General features: G+C 43.3%; 1 protein-coding gene and 1 long non-coding RNA gene across 8 annotated transcripts in view; one reads left to right on the top strand and one right to left on the bottom strand.

The window, feature by feature from the left end:
• ZNF507 (zinc finger protein 507) overlaps positions 1-7,371 on the bottom strand; it is a 40,008-nt gene extending 32,637 nt beyond the window's left edge. For 3 of the 5 annotated variants that reach the window (XM_075940143.1, XM_075940141.1, XM_075940144.1), the window contains exon 1: positions 7,223-7,371. The gene's annotated coding sequence lies outside the window, so the exon portion shown is untranslated. Of the gene's footprint in view, positions 1-4,373; positions 4,403-7,039 lie in introns of all 5 variants that reach the window. The other 2 variants (XM_075940142.1, XM_006121219.4) reach the window with 2 other exon arrangements.
• A 7,091-nt stretch (positions 7,372-14,462) lies between these two features.
• Positions 14,463-22,398, top strand: part of LOC112545491 (uncharacterized) — a 186,179-nt gene continuing 178,243 nt past the window's right edge. For all 3 annotated transcript variants that reach the window (XR_012906695.1, XR_012906694.1, XR_012906696.1), the window contains exon 1: positions 14,463-14,709. This is a non-coding gene — a long non-coding RNA (uncharacterized LOC112545491). The remainder of the gene's footprint in view (positions 14,710-22,398) is intronic.

A 22,398-nucleotide genomic window follows, 5' to 3' on the forward strand; every position in this document is an offset into this window, starting at 1 on the left:
AAGCCTGGGAGTATACACACAGCATTTTGGATATCATGTTGCATTTTGACTGAGCACTTTTTCATGTTAGCCACCATTTAAGTGCCTCAAACCACAAAGTTCTAGAGTGGTAGAGTGAGCTGCTGATTTTACCAATGGGTAAGCTGGCTTATATTGATGTGGATATTGTCTATTTCTTCACCATGATCACCACCACCTGAACACTAGAAACTCTACCTAAAACACTAACTTTAAATGAATCCAGTACATTTAAATTCAAAAAGTAAGTTTCACCATGGCAAGAAGACCTACTCTTTTATACTAAGTGTATCAATTACAGTTTCTGCTGAACAGACAAAGTCTTCTGAAGTAAATGTAGGTTTGTAACAAAATACTTCAGAACAGAGCTAAAATTTTGGCATGAAATGGTTCTACCATCATTACCTGTATTAATCATTTTGCTATGACTTTACTCATTAAGATAGAATAAAAAAAAATCACCCCTATTTCTCAGCACAAAACCAACTTTCTAAGATAGCAAGCCAATATTTGCTGAACTGTAAAGCTCTACTGGCCGCGAGCATTTCCGAACAATCACTTTCTGTGTTTTGAAAATTATATAGTTCTGGAAGCTGAAGGCAATAACCGTTTCCCTTTTTACTTCCTTTAAAAACATTAACCATAAAAACCACAGACGAGAATGTGGTGTGGCCACAGGTTAAATTTGTGGCCACATTTAAGCACAAATATGGTTTGAGACTGTTAACTGGGAGAAAAAAATCAGGAATGGAAAAATGCAGCATAATGTTTATAATACAATACACTTATCGTGGAGTTCTTCTCTGAAAAGTAACTAAAAAGCATTTGAGTTCCACAGTAAATATGCTCAATTTACAGTTAGAAATGTATTTCTGTTAACCAGCAGTCGGGATGGGAGGTGGAGTGCAGGAGAGGGTGAAGTCTGGATGAGAGCCAGGGTGCAGGAGCAAGGTGGAGTAGGGTGTATGTCTGGGGGAGGAGGGGAAAGAAGAGCAAGGGTGGCTGCAAGAGCAAGGGTGGCTGCAGGAACAGGCTGGGGTAGGGTGTCTGGCCAGGAGTGAGGGTGCAGGAGCAAGGGAGGGTGGAGGAACAGGCTGGGAGCCAATTGTGTGTCTGACCACGGCAGGGGGTGTAGGAGCAGGCTGGAGGTGCGGGTTTTTGGTGGGGAGAGGAGTGGTACATGGGGGGGGGGGGGGGGCTGGGCATGGGAGGGCAATTATTTGCCTTTGAGCCCTATACCCATCCCAGGCACCGGGTAACATGGTCTCCCGCTGCTCCCACTGGCCAAGGGAGGGGAAGCGCTTCTTCTCCATGAGATGGATTGCAGAGCAAGGCTCAGAGCTTTCTCCCCCACTCCCCTGGCCCCATCAGCAGGAAGCTGGTACTGGTGCTCCAACTTTGTGGGGGAGAGAGAGGGAAGCTGGAGCCCCACTGCAGGCTCTCTGCTCTGGGGAAACAGGGAGGAGGTTGAGCTTGAGCCGTGGACCACCTGGGAGTAATCGTGAACCTCTAGTAGTCTACAGACCACAGTTTGAGAACCACTGAGTTAAGTCCATTGTATTACCACTGTGACTACAAATTTAATATTAATTCAAGTAAGATTGGTTTGAAACTGAACTTTGTGCTGCAGTTCAATGTGATACAGTAAAAGGGAAATTAAACCAACTTTAGCTTTGGCAACAGTAATAGTGAATACATTTTTAAAAATACTCTTGTACAACACATGGGAAAAGTACCTTCTTTTCACAAGCACTTCTTCCATGCTGGGCAAAAAACAAATTTTGCATTTTTTTAAACCATTATTGTAGCCAATTCTACAACTTGCTTGCACACTCTCTTCCCTTATAAGAATCTTTCTGGCAAAAGAAGTCAGTCAGAGAATATGGTCTTTTTCTGGAAAGTTAGACTACAGCTTTGTTTTTATACTTTCCCTCATATTCTGAATTGGACATAAATATATTCCTTGTCCTGTGGAGTGTTTCTGATTAATTTGCTCAAATTAATTTCTTAAAAGATACAACAGTTATCCTAAAAATCCAGACTCATTAGATTATGTAGTAATTACAAAAACAATTCAAGGGTGGAAGCCTTCATAGATTTTTATTTGTTCTGACAAAAAGGGAAATACCCACAGTACTCTACACTGAGGTCAACAGTAATCATACGTATGTTATTGCCAATTTATGCTTTTTAATTTTTTTAGTAGTACTTCTCTATTTAAAAGGTGTTACATATTTTTGAGGACGTAAATTCAGTGAAAATCCCCCTCCATGCTAATGCTTGGAATCTACTATCACAATTCAATTTCCTCCGATCCTCATTCAGTGCAGAAGAAAAGTCCATTTGACTGAATAAATTAAACTGAGAGTTACAGAGCATGGAATTTTCTCAAGTGAATTCAGTGGGACTATTGCCAGGATCAAAGATAAGCATGGGGTAAATATTTGCAGAACTAGACCCCTTGTAGGCAGTGTTCCCTGTAAACTATGTGCTTGTGTGGCTGCTCAGGAAAAATTCAAATGCTGCCCAGCTGATTAGCAGAGTGCCCACAATGTTCCACTGGTGGTGAACATTCACACATACCTGAGGATTATTCTAGCAGTGGGTGGGTTAGATTCTGTGGCCTGCATTGTGCAGGGGATCAGACTAGATGATCATAATTGTCCCTTCTGACCTTAAAGACTATGAGTGCACATAAAACATTTATTCTGCACATGATAGAAAAAAATCCACACAGTGATGGAAAAGATTTGAGGGAACATGGCTTGGAGATTTTATATATGTGTTTTGTAAGAAAGTTCTTACAGAAAAATAAACAAAATGTGACTTATTTGCATACAGTTATGGTGCATAAGTATTGGCATCTAATTAATTTATTTAAACTGTAGTTATGGATTTTCTATTGTAAAAATGCTGATGCTGAAGGTAGGGATTTAAGAGTTTAACCCTAAGTTTAACCTGGAAAGTAAATATGAAGGCACCACCTAAAATGAGAATAATCAGGACAAACAAGAATGATTTTTTCTATGTAAGTCTTAACATTATGTTTGAAAAAATATTTAAGTACCGAAACTACTCAGAAGTGGATAAAACTTAATCAAATTAATTCAAACATTTTCAAAGGATACAAGTTATCCTAAAAATCCACACTCATTAGATTCCACTGTAAATACAAAAACAATTCAAGGCTGCAATTCTTCAGTCAGATCTATGTAGGTAAATTCTGTGCAGAGCCCCACTGAAATAGCAAGCCTGTGTCAGCAAATGTAGGCTGAAAGTACAGTTATGATGTCTTAGAACTTTTATGTAGGACAAAAGAATACAAGATGGGCAGGTTATGTCATTCAAATTCAGTATCTTCTTGGTAACAGAAATCAATGTGATAATGCATCTGTTTATTCCAACATGAAAAAGTATGCTTTGTATTTTGTACTTTCATTTTGATGGTTCAGTTGTCATAGAATTAATTTAGACTTAATAGTTTTGTTGAATAACTACAACAAATACAAATATACTCTTTTCACATAAAGCTTTCAAACCATAGAAATGGCTGCCATTACAAGTGTCTTCAATTCAAGTTGCAATTGTTAGAGTGATCAGAGAATAATAAAGCTGATATCATGGCTCACTATCCAATTTTTAAAATTTAGACTGGATTTTTTAATACTTATAGATTAAGTAAAGCAATTTAACAATGTTTTCAGCATAATATAATGCTTAGATGTTTATCTCACATTGACCTTAATAGGTGCCACAACTGTTAGGGCAGAGTATGCAAATACTATCTATGCATCCTGTAAGATGTCTTTAAGAACTCAAACATAACTGGAGGGCATGTCTTCACTCTCCATGCTGGACACTGATGTTCTGGCATTAGATTTAGCGGGTCTAATATAGACTCGCTAAATCAAACTCTGAGGGCAGCTCCAGCCAGCTTCTGTATTTCTCGCAGTCATGAGGAGTAAGGGAAGTCGATGGGTACATTTGCTCCCATTGGACTCCTGCAGTGGGGATGGCACCAAGCTTCAGCTTAAGGTAAGCAGACACCAGCTACGTATTCTACATAGCAGGTGCCTTAAGCCAACCTTCCAGGTCTTGTGTAGACCTGGCCTGAGGGATTTTATCAACTTGAAAAAACAGTCAATTTCTAAGTGTGAATTAAAAGTAATACTAAGTAGTATGCCTTTGCTTAAGTACTCGAGCTAATTTTTGTGGGTTTGCAGTTAGTTCATCTTCTACTAGGAAAATATTTTTCTACTTATAACAGAAGTAGAGCAATATAAAGTTCCATACTGGAGAAATGATTGTTTTACAGAAAATCACATTATCAAACTGAAATATAATTTTTTTCTAACCTTGTTCAGACTATAGTGATCTTTGAGATCTGCAACGAAGTAAAAAAGTCACATATCAGTGATTCTTCATGTTTTTACAGATAAAATTACTGTTGCTTACTATACTTACAAGCTGAGTGCAAAAAGAAAATGTTTTATGATAGAGTCTATTTTACAATGGACGGTTAAAGAAGAAAGACTAATTTGAACTTTTTTTGCAGAAATAAAAACATTAACGTACCAGCTACACTTGGACCAGGGGTGGACAATAAAATAGCAGTGGTTCGCCATGGTTAGCCTCTGGCAGGCTGCTGCCATTATATTTACCTGTGGTTCCAGGGATTACAACTGCCATTAGCTGCGGATCGCTGTTCCGAGCCAATGGGTGCTGCAGGAAGTGTTGCAGACTGGAACCCTGCTTCCCACAGATCCCATTGGCTTGAAATGTGGGGCAACAGTCAGAGCCCACACGCACAAGCTTTATACAGGCAGTCCCCGACTTATGCGGATCCGACTTTTGTCGGATCCGCACTTACGAACGGGGCTTTTCTCGCCCCGGAGCTCACGGGCGGCAGGTCGCCACCCGTGTCCTCCGGGGCGAGAAAAGCTTCTCCCAGTCTCCCTGGTCTGCTGGGGGGGTCCAGCAAAGCCGCTGGACCCCCCCAGCAGACCAGGGTGACAGGAGCAAAGCCGCCCAGGCAGCGGGGGTCCCGCCGCCTGGGCAGCTTTGCTCCCGGGCAAACGAGCAAAGCCGCCCACGCGGTGGCTTTGCTCGGGTGTCCCTGGTCTGCTGGGGAGGTCTAGTGGCATTGCTGGACCCCCCCAGCAGACCAGGGAGACAGGAGAAAAGCCTGCACAGGCGGCATCCTGCCGCCTGTGCGGCTTTGCTCGGGGGCAAAGGAGCAAAGCCACACGGGCGGCGGGGTCCCTCCGCCTGTGCGGCTTTGCTCGGGTCTCCCTGGTGTGCTGGGGGGGGAGGGGGCACAACTAGTGCGTCCCCCCCCCCCCCCCCCAGCAGACCAGGCTTTTGTTGCGGGACGCCTCGGGTAGAGCAGCTGGGGTGCTGACGGGTTGGTCCTGTGGGAACCTACTGGGCAGCGCCCCAGCTGTTCTGTCCCAGGCTCCAGATTCAGCAGCTGTTGAAACTGATCAGGCTGATTCCAGGAAGCTGGGGGCAGAGCAACTCTGCCTCCGGCTTCCTGTAGTCAGCCCCTGGTCAGTTTCAGTGGCAGCAGCTGAATCTGGATGCCAGTTCCGACTTACATACAAATTCAACTTAAGAACAAACCTATAGTCCCTATCTTGTACGTAACCCGGGGACTGCCTGTACTGCAGACCTGCAGCACGTGTAGCTGCTAGAGTTTTAAACAGTTACATGGTTACTTTATAAACTGTCTTTTGCATCCCTACCAACATTATTTTCAATTTTAAATGGCCTTAGGTTTAAGAAAGGCCAACTATTGCTCTACACAATAATGTAATACAAAAAGCCATCACAGCAGCCTTTACAAATCCTAGGAGTAGGAAAACTATCATGAGAATTTTACTTTTTACCCACTATTGGTTTTATTACTCAATCTTCAGAAACCAAAGCTATTGTCAAAACAAAATCCTGAAGACAGATACCCACCAAACAATAGAGAAAAGTTAGAAGATCCTAGATAACCATACATTTAGGTTTTCCTGGATTTTACCTCTTTTTTGAGTCTCCATCCTCTGCCAGGAAGGATTTTTAAAATAACAGGAAATGTCCTGCATTTTTTGCAAAACAAATATAGTTCAAAAAAGCCCTGACTGATCCACTTTTCAGTTGTTCCTTTCCCTACATTGACTAGGGATTGGCCTGATCCCCTCCAACAACATCTGTGAGATCCTCCTATCCACTCAGTCTCCAGCTCCTAACCCTGGAGGGAATCCCACTGGGAAGCACTGACTGATGACTGTTCTTGCACCATGGGTTTATGCCAGCCACCTTCCCACCCTAATTGAGAGCAACACAGCCCCCTCCCCCCACTTCCACTAAGTACCTATATCACAGGTACCCTGTCCAGCAACATCCTCCGCTCTTTCCAGGAAACTGAAATGCGGTAACCTTACATGACATGCTTCTCATATCATTCCCTCTCTAAAGGTATGGGGGGTAGGAGAGGATGGACTCAAGCACCGATTTGGTTTTTTACTCCTGCATTTCAAAATAGCTGAGTAGAACTAAGATTAATCAGATTTGGTACATTAAGATTATTACCAGCGGCACTTTGGTTTTAGCATTTGGTTGTATCTCCTTCCAGGCTGGGGATGCTGGAACAACCAGAGACTTGTTTTCCCCCCAAACCACTATCATATTGGAAGCAGGTGGTAATGTGATGGGTCAGGCGGTCATATTATTCCCTGCAGGAGGCTCTCGCAAACCTCCCCATTTAAATCATCATTGTTCAACATTCCTCTCTTACAGCATGCAGCCTCCTGTCCAGCTTTGTCATTGACCCCAGAAGCCCAAGCAGCCAGGGCAGAGAGCACAGTTCAGCCCGCGTGAGGTGTGCGAAAGCCCTGAGTTACATTAAGGGGAAAGGGCACAGCAAGAGCTGCAGGCAGGGCGTGAAAGGAGAGCCCAGTACGCGGCGTGGGCATCAGCCCCCCCCACTCCGCAAGGGCAGCAGGCGCTGGCCGAGAGGTGGCGAGTATCCCACCTGCAGGAACCCGGGGGCCGAATGGAGAGGACGGCGTGGGAAAGAGACTGAGGGAGACGGGGACCCTGCGAGGTGCTGCACAGGGTGGCGGGGGGGTTCCAGGATATGCACATGGGCTCCGCGTCCCGGCGCTCTGCCTCTGTCGCTTCCTTCCCTTCCGCGCCCCGCTGCTCACGCGGGTACCTGCCGGGCCCTGCACGGGACAGGCCGCTACCCGCCACCTCGCCTCGCTTCTCTCGCACCGGCGTCGCTCCGGGCTGCTGCTACGGCTTTTTATTTTTTTTCTTTCCTTCCCCGGGAACGCTGCTTCAAAATGGCGGTGATGGAGATGGGATCACGTGACCGTTGAGCCAGATCAGGTGATCGAAGAGTGAAAGTTCCCTGTCGCCTCTCCTCCTTCCTGTTACCATAGAGACGAGGGGTGGCCCCAAGATAACGGGAAAAGTCAAAGACTCTGGCTACGGAAGGGCACAGGCCACCTATTCGTAGGCACCTGCGGGGAGCCCCATGGCCAAGGGGAAAGCTCAGCTCCCCCAGACATTCAGCATGTAGCTCGCTCTTCACCCCCTGTACACTGACGTTCAGCTTGTCCATTTGCCTCCCCAGTGCTACCCACTGGTGATGTTCTTCTGGGTCAGTATTAGAATCAGGCATGGGGAGTACATGTATCTCCTGACTGTATCCTCTGAGCTCCTAGTTTAAAGCTCTTTTAATGAGTTGTGCCAGCCTCCATCCCTGAAGTCTATGTCTCTCCCTAATTTTAAATAGAGTGCATCCTCTGAGGGCAGTCCTGCTCCAGTGGTCAACAATCCCAAAGCACTCTTTGTAGCAGCACTGCCTGAGCCATCTGCTGATTGATCATCATGATCTTGTTTCAGCTTCATTCTCCTCCTTCAGGAACAGAGAGAATCCCATTGAAGTGCATCTGAGCACCATTTCTTTTATGCTTCTTCCCCAGCCTGTCACAGTCTCTGTTGATGCGTACCAGCAAGCATCTAGTAGTATCCTCTCTTCCCCCATAAGGACAATCAGTGGATTCTTTCCTGCTCCAGTTAGGATCCTCTTCAGCCTCAGGTCCATATCACCTATATTAGCTCCCAGCAGATAGCATATCCTTCTCTTCTTCAAATAAGCTCTGGTCAGGTCTTGGTTCTTCTTAAGAGGGAATTACCAGTCATGTAGACCTGACTCTTTCTGGTGTTGGTGTAATTCTCCAGCCTTTTTTCTGTTTGATGTAGCTGCGTGTCCTCTTGTTTTGTTCTCTCTTGCAATCTCTATTCTGGAGCTCTGAACTCTGGCATTAGCTTTTCCTCTCTTCTTGTAGAGTTAACTGCTCGTCTCTTACCCTTCTGTTACTGCTTGCTGGATCCCTTCTTTACTTTGCAACTCAGCACTCCAGTTCCTGAGCTCTATTTCTCCTTCACTAGCCAGTCTTTTCTTCTGCCTGTTTCTCATAGTCACATACTCTCACTACTTAGCTATTTTCCTCATCCAGGAGTCCAAGCTCACAGTTCTACAGGCCAGCTTGTATCTGCAAATCTTGATTTCTTTCCCTTCAGTCTCCTCTTACCTTTCCTCCATCACCCACGTCTCTTTGAAATCCATCCCTAGTTTCTATCTGCATCTTTTTTCCTATCAGCTTTATCAAGAAGCATTTCATACAAAGCTCTTTTTGGGTGAATAACCATGTTCTACATCTGGTCCTCTTCATTATATCATCCATTCCTTAGGCCATGATCAGTGCCACCTCTGTACTTGTCATAGATGCCTTTCTACGTAAATGCCTGTCCAGAAATAAATCATCATCATCATCGTCAATCAACCCAGGAAAACCCAACACTCCTTCCTCCAAACTCCCATTTTCAGCTCTGTTCACTGCTCCCATTCTTGCGGTGGAAGTAATTTAAATGTCTTGTAGGTATTGTTGTGTTGCCCCCAGAGAAGACATCAGAGCAAGGGATTGGGGTGTGTGTATGACATGACAGTTTCTGTAAGAGATTTTTAAGTATGGGCAGGAGTGGACTCAGGGCAGAGGAGTGGGGATGTGGGAGATGCAGGAGTCAGGGCTGGGGGTTGCTGTTTGTAGTCAGGGTTGGGGAATTGAGGAGGAGCTCTTGGAAGAGGTTTGGGGTGTGGAGATGCAGAAGTCGGGGTTGCATGTGTGAGATGTTGCTCAGGGCAGGGAGCAGTGTAGGAATCAGGGTTGGGTCATGTGAGAAGAGATTCAGGGCAGAGGGTTAGGGGTGTGTCTGCAGAGGGATGTAGAAATCAGGACAGAGGACATGAATCAGGGTTTGGGGGCGTGTGAGAAGGGGCTCAGGAGAGAAGGTTCGAGGGTGCTGGAATGAGTAAGGCTGGATGTTGGGGGAAAGTCAACATGGTTTCTGTAAAGGGAAATCATGCCTTACTAATCTGCTAGAGTTCTTTGAGGGGGTCAAAAAACATGTAGACAAGGGGAATCCAGTGGATATAGTATACTTAGATTTTCAAAAAGCCTTTGACAAGGTCCCTCACCAAAGGCTCTTAAACAAAGTAAGTTACCATGGGATAAGAGGAAGGTCCTTTCATGGGTTGATAACTGGTTAAAAGACAGGAAACAAAGGGTAGGAATAAATGGTAAGTTTTCCAAATGGAGAGAAGTAACTAGTGGGGTCCCCCCAAGCGTCTGTCCTGGGACCAATCCTATTCAATTTATTTATAAATGATCTAGAGAAAGAGGTAAACAGTGAGGTGGCAAAATTTGCAGATGATACCAAACTGCTCAAGATAGTTAAGACTGTGAAGAGCTTCAAAAAGGTCTCACCAAACTAAGTGATTGGGCAACAAAATGGCGAATGAAATTTAATGTTGACATGTAAAGTAATGCACTTTGGAAAAAAATAATCCCAACTATATGTACAAATGATGGGGACTAATTTAGCTACAGCTACTCAAGAGAAAGATCCTGGAGTCATTGTGGATTGTTGTCTGGGTGCAGCGGCAATCAAAAAAGCAAATAGAATGTTAGGAATCATTAAAAAAAGAGATAGAGAATAAGACAGAAAATATCTTATTGCCTCTAAAACCATGGTACGCCCACATCTTGAATACTGCATACAGGTGTGGCCACCTCATCTTAAAAAGGTATGTTGGCATTGAAAAAAGGTTCAGAAAAAGGCAACAAAAATGATTAGGGGTTTGGAATGGGTCCCATATTAAGAAAGATTAAAAAAATTTGGACTTTTCATTTTAGAAAAGAGGAGACCCTAATCCCCTGCCCTAGGTTACAACCCAAACCCCTGCACCTCCTCCTGCACCCGTACCTCAGAACATAAACTCCTCCCAGACTCTGAGGTTCCTCCTAATTGCCATTCCCTGGGTCACAATCCTTTCCTGCACCCATACTCCCTCCTGGACACTGCATCTCTCCCTGAACCTCAACCCCTGGTTCCAGGTCACAGCCCCCTCCTTCACCCAAACGCCCTCCCAGATCCCACAACCCTTCCTGCACTGCAGTCCTCTACCCTGAGTTTCCTTCTGCCCCAACCTTCATTTCAGACTCCACACCTCCTCCATTAATATGGAAGAGTGTGGCCCTTAACCACTTACCAAATTTTTGGAGTGCCCCCCCCATCAAAAATTTTTTAACCATCCTGACCTAGACCATACCTGACAGGTATTTGTTTAATCTGCTCTGAAAGTCTACAATGACAGAGATTCCACAACCTCTCTAGCAATTTATTCCTGTGTTTAACTATCCTGTCAGGAAGTTTTTTCCTAAATGTCCAACCTAAACTGCCTTTGCTGCAATTTATGCACATTGCTTTTTGTCCTCTTGTCAGAGGTTAAAGAGACCAATTTTTCTCCCTTCTCCTTGTAACAACCTTTTATATACTTGAAAACTGTTATGTCTCCCTTCAGTCTTCTTTTCTTCAGACTAAACAAACCCAATTTTTCTATCTTCCCTTATAATCATGTTTTCTAGACTTTTAATAATTTTTGTTGTACTTTTACGATATGTCCACATTTTTCTTGAAATCTGGCACCCAGAAGTGGACATATCCTCTTTCTGAGGTCTAATTAGTGCAAAGTACAGTGGAAGAATTACTTCTGGTGTCTTGCTTACAACACTCCTGTTAATACATCCCAAAATGATGTATGCTTTTTTTGCAAGAGTAGTACGTTATTGACTTATATTTAGCCTGTCATCCATTATAGCTACCATTATATTATTTTCTACAGTGCACTTTCCTAAACAGTCATTGACTATTTTATATGAGTGCAACTGATTGCTCCTTCCTAAGTAGAATACTTTGCATTTCTCCATATTGAAATTAGGGATGTCAGTGTGTAGTCGACTACACAATTAATCAATAAGCCTGCGCTTATTGGTTAATCTTGTTGACTACATGCACTCTCCCTACTTTGCTGCCTCTGACACAGAGGCAGCAAGAGGTGGGGGGAGCCAGTGCTCATGATAAACTGGCTTTAAGCAGGCTCCCCACAAGCACTGGATCTGCCTGCCTCCTCCACCCTTGTGCTGCTGCCTCTGATTGAGAGGCAGCAGTGTGAAGAGGGCAGGTTGGAGCCAATATGTGCAGTTCCACAGACCCACCTGCCCTCACTTGCTGCCTCCTACAGAGAGGGAGCAGCGAGGAGACGGTGCTGGGGAGGAGGGAGCTTCTTTAAAAGCTGGTTCCCTCCCAGCACCAGCCCCGCAGTGCTGCCTGCTCCACCCCTTTCCCCCACACTACTGCCTCTATCTGAGGCAGCAGTGTGGGGGACAGGGGAGGCTGCCACGAAGCAGCCTCTGTTTGTGGTGGCCTGGGATTGCTGCAGATAGGGGCTGGACACTACAGAAGTCCCTGTCAGTGGGGAGGGAGGAGGGATCTGACCTCCCTGTGGACAGAGGTTGTTCTACCTCCCACCAAGCAGTCTCTGAACCTGGCAGCCGGGGCTCACCACGGAGAGGCTGGTCTGCAGCAGAAGCCCCTGTCTGCAGGAGGTCTGACTTTCCAGTTGACAGAGGCTGCTCTGCCTCCCATGGAGCAGTCTGTCTGTGGCAACCTTGGGCCTGCTGCAGACAGAGGCTTGTCTGCGGAAGCAGCCCCTGTTTGCAGCAGGTCCGAGCTCCCCATGGACAGAGGCTAGTCAGCAGCAGCCCTTGTCCATGGAAAGTTTAAACCCCCATGGAGAGAGGCTGTTGCAGACCAGCCTCTGTCTGTAGGGACCCCGAAACAGGGGCTGCTGCAGCCCCACGTTGCTGCCTCTGTATCAAAGGCACCAGCGTGGGGCAGCAGGCAGCAAGTGTGTGTGGGAGCTAGTTTTTAAACTGGCTCCCCTTGCAGAGTAGATCCTGCCTGTCTCACTGTGCTGCTGCCTCTGATACAGAGGCAGCAGTGCAGGGTTCCAGGGGGCTTCCTGGGAGTGGGTCTGGGGGCATGCTGGCTGCTAGCCCTGCCCCCGGGGAGTATCAAATAGTCATGTAACCGCTAAAATTTCATGCGGTTACATGACTATTCAATTACACAATATCTAACATCTCTCATTGAATTTCATCCTGTTTTCTTCAGACCGTTTCTCCAGTTTTTCCAGATCCTCTTATGTTTTAACCCTATCTTCCAAAGCATTCACCACACCTTGATTCCTTGGTATTATCCACAAACTTTGTAAGTGTACTCTCTGTGCCATTATCTAAATCCCCAATGAAGATATGGAACAAAACCTGACCAAGAAGTGATCACTGCAGGACCCCATTTGATATTTCCCTCCAGCTTGACTGTGAACCCCTGATAACCATTCTCTGGGAATAGTGTTCTAGCCTGTTATGCACCTACCTTATAGTAGCACAATCTAAATTGTATTTCCCTGGTTTGTTAATGAGAAGGCCTTTACTATCAGAAGCCTTATCTAAGTCAAGATATAGTATATTTACTGCTTCCCACCTTCCACAAGGCTTTTTACCCTGTTGAAGAAAACTGTTAGTTTGGTTTTACATTAATTAGTCTTGACAAATTCATGACAACTATTACTTATCACCTTCTTATCTTCTAGGTGTTTGCAAATTGATTGCTTAATTATTTGCTACATTATCTTTCCGGGTACTTTAATTAAACTGATTGGTCTGTAATTTTCTAGTTTGTCCTTATTCCCCTATATTTCCCATTTTCCAGGCCTCAGGAATCTCTCCCATCTTTCATGACTTTTCAAAGATAATCAGTAGTGGCTGAGATATCTCTCCTCAGGAGTTCCTTAAGTATTCTAGAATGTATTTCTTCAGGCCTTGGTGACTTGAAGATATCTAAGGGTACATCTACATTGCATGGCTATTTCACGATACTGGAGCTATCATGAAATAGTTATGCCACATCTACACAAGCCTCCCATTATTTTGAAATATTTTTCGAAATAACGCGCACTATTTTGCCATCCTGGTGAACCTTGTTGCATGAGGGTTAAGGAATGGCTCAACATAGTGCATTATTTTGAAATTTGGCTCTGTGTAGATGCGCCAAATTTCAAATTAAGTTATTTTGAAATAGATTAGAGATAAGATTCACAATATGCATAGTGCACATTGCGTATCTTATTTCAGGTTTAGGGTGCTGTGTAGATGCACCATCAGTGTTTAAATATTTTTAACTTGTCTTTAGGGATTTTAGCCTCAGCTCTTACCCCATTTTCACTGGCATTCATGTAGTTAGACGTCCAATTGCTACAATCATTTTGTTGAAAATGAAACAAAGAAGTAATTTAGCACTACTACCATTTCAATATTTTCTGTTATTCTTGCCTCCTTCCCCTATTGAGTAATGGGCCTATCCTGTCCTTGGTCTTTCTCTTGCTTCTAATGTATGTGTAGAATGTTTTCTTGTTACCCTTTATGTCCCTCGCTAGTTTAATGTGATTTTGTGCCTTGACCATTCAAATTTTGTCCCTACATACTTGTGTTGTTTGTTTATATTCATCCTCAGTAATTTGGCCTAGTTTTCACTTTTTAATAGGGCTCTTTTTCAAGTTTCAGATGATTTCAAGTGGTTGGAGATATCTTAGTTAAGGGAGGTCTTGTGCCATAGTTCTTGTTTTTCCTGTGAAGTGGAATAGTTTGCTCTTATGCCTTTAATAATGGTGATTGATTTGAACTTTTTTTTCCCCTCAGACTTTCTTCTCAAGGGATCTTACCTGCCAACTCCCTGAGTTTGCTAAAGTCTGCCTTGAATTCACTGTCTTTATCTTGCTGTTTTCCCTCCTATCATTGCTTATAACCATATGCTGCCACTTTGAATTCACTTGAGGGCCACTCTGCTCATTTTCATTCACTATTTGCTGCTGAAGCGCTGCGAAAGGATCAAAATAAGGGCAGACTCTGTTTCATGATATCCATATTTGTATTATTAGTTCATAGCAATTTTTACCTAGGTGCTAGCCCACAGCCAAAGTAAGATTACAGAATGGATGAAATAAAGTTGATTAAAAGTGAACTCAGATAAGAAAGAGAGATTTTTAATTGACATGTAGAACAGCTGAAGAAGGTTGCCTATAGTTTGTCAGCTTGATCTATTGATGAGGTTTGGGTGTAAGTAGGTTGGCTGATTGGCCTGACATCTTGAGGTTTTGGTTATTGTGAGCTGAACTTGGGGAGGAGTGTGGCCATGCATGCATCCTTCTAAATGTACAGGCCTGCAAGCCTGGTAAGTGTTGTTATATTGAATATAATATCATTTACCTAAAACACTAAGTTCTTGTAATGGTTTGAAACAAACTATTGCAGAAATAGAGATATTTGAAAACAAGAAGTAAACTTATTAGACAGAGAATCTTCTGTGTCAGGAGGAAGTGAAGCCTGGATCTGTTAAACTTATGAAATAGTAGATGGAATATGATAGAGGTATACAAAATAATTATAAATAAAGTATATCATGAGCTCCTGGTTTCTCATAGTATAAAAAAAAACAGTAAATTAAATTTAAATGGTACATACTTAAACCTGATAAAAAGGAAGTACTTTTTTTTTTACACAATGCCTAATTCACCAATGAGTTCCAAAGGTTTAAAGTATAATTGAAGCCAAGAGCTTAGTAGGATTTTAAAAAGGAATTAAACCTTTATCTATGGGTACATTAGATGGAATAAAAATGGTGTGTGTATATAATTAGTAATTAGTGTTTGACATATTGCAAGCATTAAGCAAAACACAAATTATTAATTGACAGAGGTTAGGAAGACTCTTCCCGTATGAGTTAGTGACTCTATTAGGTGCTACTATGAGTATTATTGTGTAGCTCCTGTGTTGAGATTGTAGGTGAAGTACTAAAAGTGCATGTTGGACGTTTGGTACTGGCACAACCTGGATACTGGACTAGATAGCACCGTGTTCCTTATATTTCTATTTCATATTCCAATGTATTAGTTACATTTTTGTTAAGACATCTGGACACCTTTGGGCTTGGATATTGAAATATTAACATTGAATTTAATTTGCCTTATTTAAATAGATTATTCAGATTTACATAGACATTTCTTAATGTTCAGCTTTTCTAAACTCAAAGTAGTGATATTTCAGCCGCAACAATGACATCTAGGGGCTGATTTCTATTATTTTAAGATTTAAATATGTATCTTCCATTTTTTGGAAAAGGTAAGTATAATATGTTGACTAAAAAAACAGTATTTACTAAAAAGCTGTAAACTAATATGTACTGGAAGTTATAATTTAGAGTAACCACGACTTCACTTTTTTCTGTTACTTCTGGTTTCCTGTGGCATTTAATTGTTATTTTTAAAATTGCATAATAATTAATCTCTCTGCTGAACTCATTGGGTTTTTTTCTGATATTAGCAAAAGATTAGGCTCCCCCCTATAAATTGTTTCCCTTTTTCTGTGTCTTTTCTCAAGTTTGTTTGACTTGTTCTTAAAACACAATGGATCAGATTTTCATGTGATCTTATTCTGGTTTTTGAAATTACATCTAAAGTACCACTTGGGAGGTGTAATTGTTGTGTCTACAAACCTTGCATTTGTACTGGAGATGGGGCTGAACCAAAATCCCAGAATCAAATGCAGATCTGAATTTAAACACTGGGGTTCAGGATCATCTCTAATTTGTATACAAGTGCATTCAGACAATTATATGAACATAAAATGCAGTCTCAGTAGTAGAGATGACTTCAGAAAATTTGTCAGTTGTGCATTTTCGCTTTTCTTCTCTTGTATCATATGTTATCTGACTACAAGTCACATATTTTGGAATTGATCTTTACATAAAATAGACTGGTATTTTTCTTTCCCTTTAATTTCTGTACTCACATTTACAACTTCTTCTGCAACTTCTGAGATTGTCAGCTGTTTTGCTAGATTTTGTTCTTTTGTCATTCAATTGTAAGCAGGGTCTGAAATCAATGCTTCCATTACAGTCAGCTGGAATGGGAAAGAAATCTTGGGTGTGTTTATGTAAATACAGTTTGTCTATGCAATGTAGCGACGTATTAGATATTTGGCTGTTACAATGGTGTTTTGCTCTTTGTAATCAAATTGTCTGGTGTTGGGTCACATTGTGTTAATAGCAATTATGATGTCTAATTATTAGGGGAATACATAACCTAGGACAAAGGAGGGAAACATTCTCAGTTTAAAGAATGAGATTCTGGGTGTGTGCATGTAAATACAGTTCACAGTAAGTACAGTTCACTCAGTTTGCTTAGGCCTGCTACATATTGAACTATTACAGTGGTGTTTTGCCTATTGTAACAAATTTGGCTGTTGTGGAGGTCAGTCACTGGGTTAGCACTAAATGCAGGAATTATGATCACCAATGCTTGCAGTTACTGTGGGAATGCAGAAAAATCAGACTGTGTTTAATTCAGTTCAGAGAAGAGAGACTGTCAGTATAAAGAACCTTGGATGGACAAGGGTTCCCTTGCCAAAACTCTGTGAAGCTAACTGGGGGGAGGACAGGACCCTGAATCAGCAGGCTACATGTCCTCTGGGGGTTTGTCTACACTGCACAGCTATTTAAAAATAAGCTATTCTGGAATAGTTGTTCCGAAATAAGTGATTTTGAAATAGCACATCTACACTTCAGGGAAGCCTCAAAATTAGTCCAAGGCAGGCTTCCCTAGTGTAGACATGCTATTTTGATTTAGAGTCCCAGGAGGCACTGGGGAGGAATAACTTAGAATAGCCCTGGTGATGGGGTTATTTCGAAATAGCAGTAGTGGAACGTCTACACATGCTTTATTTCAAAATAGCTATTTTGGAATATCTGTTACTACTTGTAGAATGAGGTTTACAGAAGTTGGAATAAGCTGTCTGTTTTGAAATTACTTTGAAATAACAGAATGGCTGTGTAGATGCTCACATTGTTACCTTGAAATAATAGTGCATGTAGATGCACTCTAGCCGTGAGCTGTAAGACTGATTCAGCCTGTTTCTCCTCTTCCCCCCTCCCCTTCTAATGCTAGAATTAGAGCAGACTCCACATGGAGTCTCTTTATTATTTTAAAATTAACTCCAGCAGATACTGGAATTTCTTGTGGTTGGACTGCTTTGGGCCAAGAGCTGAAATCATTAGGTTTGGCCTAGAGTCAAATCCACCACAAGCCAGTAGAAGATGTGATGAGCAGCCAGCAGAGCAGTGGTAGCGTGATGAGCAGCCAGCAGAGTGGCAATGGAGAGGCGTAATGAGTGGCCAGCAGGGCAGCGACTGAGACTTGTAATGAATGGGTAGCAGAGTGGTGGTAGTGAGGTGAGACAAATGGCCAGCAAGGCGATGGCAGAGAGCAGCAAGCAGGTAGATAAGTGACCAGCGGAGTAAGATGCCTCCCACAGGATGGGAGGTGAACTCTGTGATGCACCTCTGAGTTCTGGGTCTTCCGTGACCAAGGGCAGCAACTGTGTGTGCCCAAAAGGGTTGGGCATATGAATCTGAGAGGAAAAGGACATTGCCCAACCTACTTGGGGTGGGACTGTTACTCATGATTTTGGTTATGAACTTTGTGGTGGTGTTCCAAATTAGTGCCATGCTGCTTCCCTCCCCTTTTATTAAAGGTTTCTTTTCTACACTCAGACTCTGTGATTGCGAGTGGGGAAGCACTGCCTCTCAGAGGCACTCAGAGTTGTGTGAATTTCCTAGGTTACTGGATGGAGGATCAAGCCAGTTCTGTGTTGGATGGATGGAGAGGAACCCCTATATATCGAACCCAGCCCTGGCTGCTGCTAGTGCTACCTAGCAGAAGGGTTACACAATAACATACTGTATTGTCTTTTAAAGTGCTGACTCTTCAGTGAGACCAAAAAAGAGTCTGATTTTAAAAAACTTTTATGCGTAAAAGTTAGGGAAAGGATCAGTTGTTGTGCAAATTGTTTTCCTTAATATTTTAGCATCTCGCTGCTGAGCCCATGAACAGAGAGATTGAGTGAGTTTCCAGCCATGAGGAAGACAATTTGAGGAGTGTAGTTTATCATACTTTTTTTTGAGAAGAGAGAGAGAACCCAGCAGGACTGACAAAAGAAAAGTTAAGCCTTAAGATGCCGGGGACTCTCAAAATTTAAAAACTAGTGTTGTGTTTTCAGTTAGTCTGTCATGAAATGGTTAGAAGGCTGATTTTGAAAGAGACAGTGTGACATGGAAAAAGCTCTGAGATGAGATTTCAGGTGACATAATAAGCGTTGGAAACTGAATAGGAGTCAGGAGAAAGTTACTTCCTTAATTATTGTCTTACTGAAAACAGGAGGAGAGAAACCAGAGCAAGTGAACTAAGAACGCTGTGGCTGTGTTTACATTAGCACCCCTTTCTGGAAAAGGGATGCTAATGAGACCAGTCGGAATTGCAAATTCCATGGGGGATTTAAATATCCCCCGTGGCATTTGCATGAACATGGCTGCCGCTTTTTTCCAGCTCGGGGTTTTGCCAGAGAAAAGCGCCAGTCTAGACGGGATCTTGCGGAAAATAAGCCCTTTTCCAGAAGATCCCTTATTCCTACTTTCAAGTATGAGTTAGGGTATGTCTACACTACCCTCCTAGTTCGAACTAGGAGGGTAATGTAGGCATACCGCACTTGCAAATGAAGCCCGGGATTTGAATTTCCCGGGCTTCATTTGCATAAGCGGGGAGCCGCCATTTTTAAAACCCCGCTGGTTCGAACCCCGTGCAGCGCGGCTACACGGGGCACGAACTAGGTAGTTCGAACTAGGCTTCCTAGTTCGAACTACCGTTACTCCTTGTGAAATGGGACAAGAGCCGTATGTGGCTCGCGAGCCGCGGGTTGGCCACAGCTGGTCTAGATGGTACTTGGTCCTGCTATGAGTGCAAGAGATTGGACATGGTGACCTCTTGAGGTTCCAACTCATTCTATGATTCCCTCTAATCTTTTCTATCCATGTGTGGATTCTTTTTCATCCATGTGCAGAATAAATGTTTATGTGCATCAAGACGTGTGAATGTGCACCACAAGTGGAAATAAAATACAAGCTGTGGGCACTCTGATAATCATCTGGGTGTCATTGAATCTCTCCTGAGTGGCTGCACAAGCTCACAGCTTATAGGGAACACTGCTCAGCACCCAAATGCATAGCCTCAATGGGACTTGAACCCCAAATATAGCCTTCTTATTCTGTGTAAAGACTTCAACAAGGTAAGCTCATGTTTGCCATTTTTTTCAGGGTAAAGAGAGAGATGTGCAGACTCTAGTGTTACCAGGTAGACCTCCCCAAAAAAACGGATACAGTAGACTGTGGGTGGCGGGGTGGGGGGGAGCAGATCTGGGGGTGGAATTGGGGGCCGCGGGGCTGGCCGGGAGGAAGGGGAGGCGGGAAGCAGAGCTGGCGGGGGGGGGGGGGTTTGCAGCAGCACTGGCCAGGGGAGATCAGGAAGAGGAACGGGCTGGCAGGAAGTAGTGCTGGAGGGCGGTGCAGGGGGGCTGGCTGGAGAAGATCAGGAGGGGAAGTGGGGGAGAACTGATCAGCCTGGAAGGGAGTGGGGGGGTTAGCAAATTGGCCGGCGTGGAGTGGGATTGACCTGGACCCTTGCAGATCCTGGGGTGCTGCCTGTCCTTCATAGGCTCCCAGCGACGCAACAACGAGGAGGACACTTCCCCTCCTCCTCACACTCAACCAACTGAGGGCTCCCAGCTGCAATCACGGCCCCACCTCCCAGCTGGGACTCCCAGCCTCCCAGTCCACTGCGCAGCCGGAAAAATCAGAAAATACCGGACATTGCACGTCTGGTATTGTCTGATTTTTTTTTTTTACTGGACCAAGCGCAAATACTGGACTGTCCGGACAATATCAGACACCTGGCAACCCTAGCAGACTCCTTGCCTCCCCAGGTAACAATTATTTACATTGGGTTTATTAATTTTTAAAAAAGTGATTTTTATTAAGTATGAAAGGTAGGATTTAAGTGGTCATAAATCCTAGGTTCGACGGGGACAGGTGAGCAAAGCCCACAGGTAAGTGGAGAACATGGAGACCTGGGAGATGGGTCAGAAATGGGAGGGAACATGGGCTACAATGGCAGAGAAAAAGGAGGGTCAGGGCAAAACTGGGAGTCAAGGTCAAATCAGGATCTTAGATGCCAATATACAAATGCAAGAAGTATGGGAAATAAGCAGGAAGAACTGGAAGTGCTAATAAATAAGTACAATTATGACATCATTGGCATCACAGAAACTTGGTGGCATAATACACATGATTGCAATGTTTGTATGGAAGGGTACAGCTTGCTCAGGAAGGATAGATGGGGGAAAAAGGGGGAGGTGTTGCCTTATACATTAAAAATGAACACACTTAGAGTGAGGTGGAGATGGACATAGGAGACGGAAGTGTTGAGAGTCTCTGGGTTAGGCTAAAAGGGTTAAAAACAAAGGTGATGTCATGCTAGGAGTCTACTACAGGCCATCTACCCAGGTGGAAGAAGTGGATGAGGCTTTTTTTAAACAACTAACAATCATCCAAAGCCCAAGATTTGGTGGTGATGGGGGACTTCAGCTATCCAGATATATGTTGGGAAAATAACACTGCAGGACACAGACTATCCAATAAGTTCTTGGACTGCATTGGAGACAACTTTTTATTTCAGGAGGCTAAAAAAACTACCAGGGGGAAGCTGTTCTAGATTTGATCCTAACAAATAGAGAGGAACTGGTTAAGAATGTGGAAGTGGAAAGCAGCTTGGGTGAAAGTGATCATGAAATCATAGAGTTCACAATTCTAAGGAAGGGTAGAAGGGAGAACAGCAAAATAGAGACAATGGATTTCAGGAAAGCGGATTTTGGTAAGCTCAGAGAGCTAATAGGTAAGGTCCCATGGGAATCGAGAGTGAGGGGAAAAACAACTGAGGGGAGAGTTGGCAGTTTTTCAAAGGGACATTGTTAAGGGCCCAAAAGCAAGCTATTCCGATATGTCTGAAAGATAGAAAATACGGCAAAAGACCGCCTTGGCTTAACCACGAGATCTTGCATGATCTAAAAATAAAAAAGGAGTCATATTAAAAAATGGAAAGTAGGACAAATTACAAAGGATGAATATAGGCAAACAGCACAGGAATTCAGGGGCAAGATTAGAAAGGCAAAGGCACAGAATGAGCTCAAACTAGCTACAGGAATAAAGGAAAACAAGAAGACTTTTTATAAATACATTAGAAACAAGAGGAAGACCAAGGAGAGGGTAGGCCTACTGGTCAGTGAGGAGGGAGAAACAATAACAGGAAACTTGGAAATGGCAGAGATGCTCAATGACTTCTTCGTTTCAGTCTTCACCGAGAAATCTGTGGGAATGCCTAACATAGTGAATGCTAGTGGAAAAGGGGTAGTTTTTAGAAGGTAAAATAAAAAAGAACAAGTCAAAAATCGCCTAGAAAAGTTAGATGCCTACAAGTCACCAGGGCCTGATGAAATGCATCCTAGAATACTCAAGGAGCTGATAGAGGAGGTATCTGAGCCGCTAGCTATCATCTTTGGAAAATCATGGGAGACAGGAGAGATTCCAGAAGACTGGAAAAGGGCAAATATGGTGCCCATTTATAAAAAGGGAAATAAGAACAACCCAGGAAACTACAGATCAGTTAGTTTAACTTCTGTGCCAGGGAAGATAATGGAGCAAGTAATTAAGGAAATCATCTGTAAACACTTAGGAAGTGGCAAGGTGATAGGGAACAGCCAACATGGATTTGTAAAGAACAAATCATGTCAGACCAATCTGATAGCTTTCTTTAATAGGATAATGAGTCTTGTGGATAAGGGAGAAGCGGTGGATGTGGTATACCTAGACTTTAGTAAGGCATTTGATACAGTCTTGCATGATATTCTTATCAATAAACAAGGCAAATACAACTTAGACGGGGCTACTATAATGTGGGTGCATAACTGGCTGGATAACTGT

Source organism: Pelodiscus sinensis, chromosome 12, assembly GCF_049634645.1.
Source record: "Pelodiscus sinensis isolate JC-2024 chromosome 12, ASM4963464v1, whole genome shotgun sequence".
NCBI classification, from domain to species: domain Eukaryota; kingdom Metazoa; phylum Chordata; order Testudines; family Trionychidae; genus Pelodiscus; species Pelodiscus sinensis.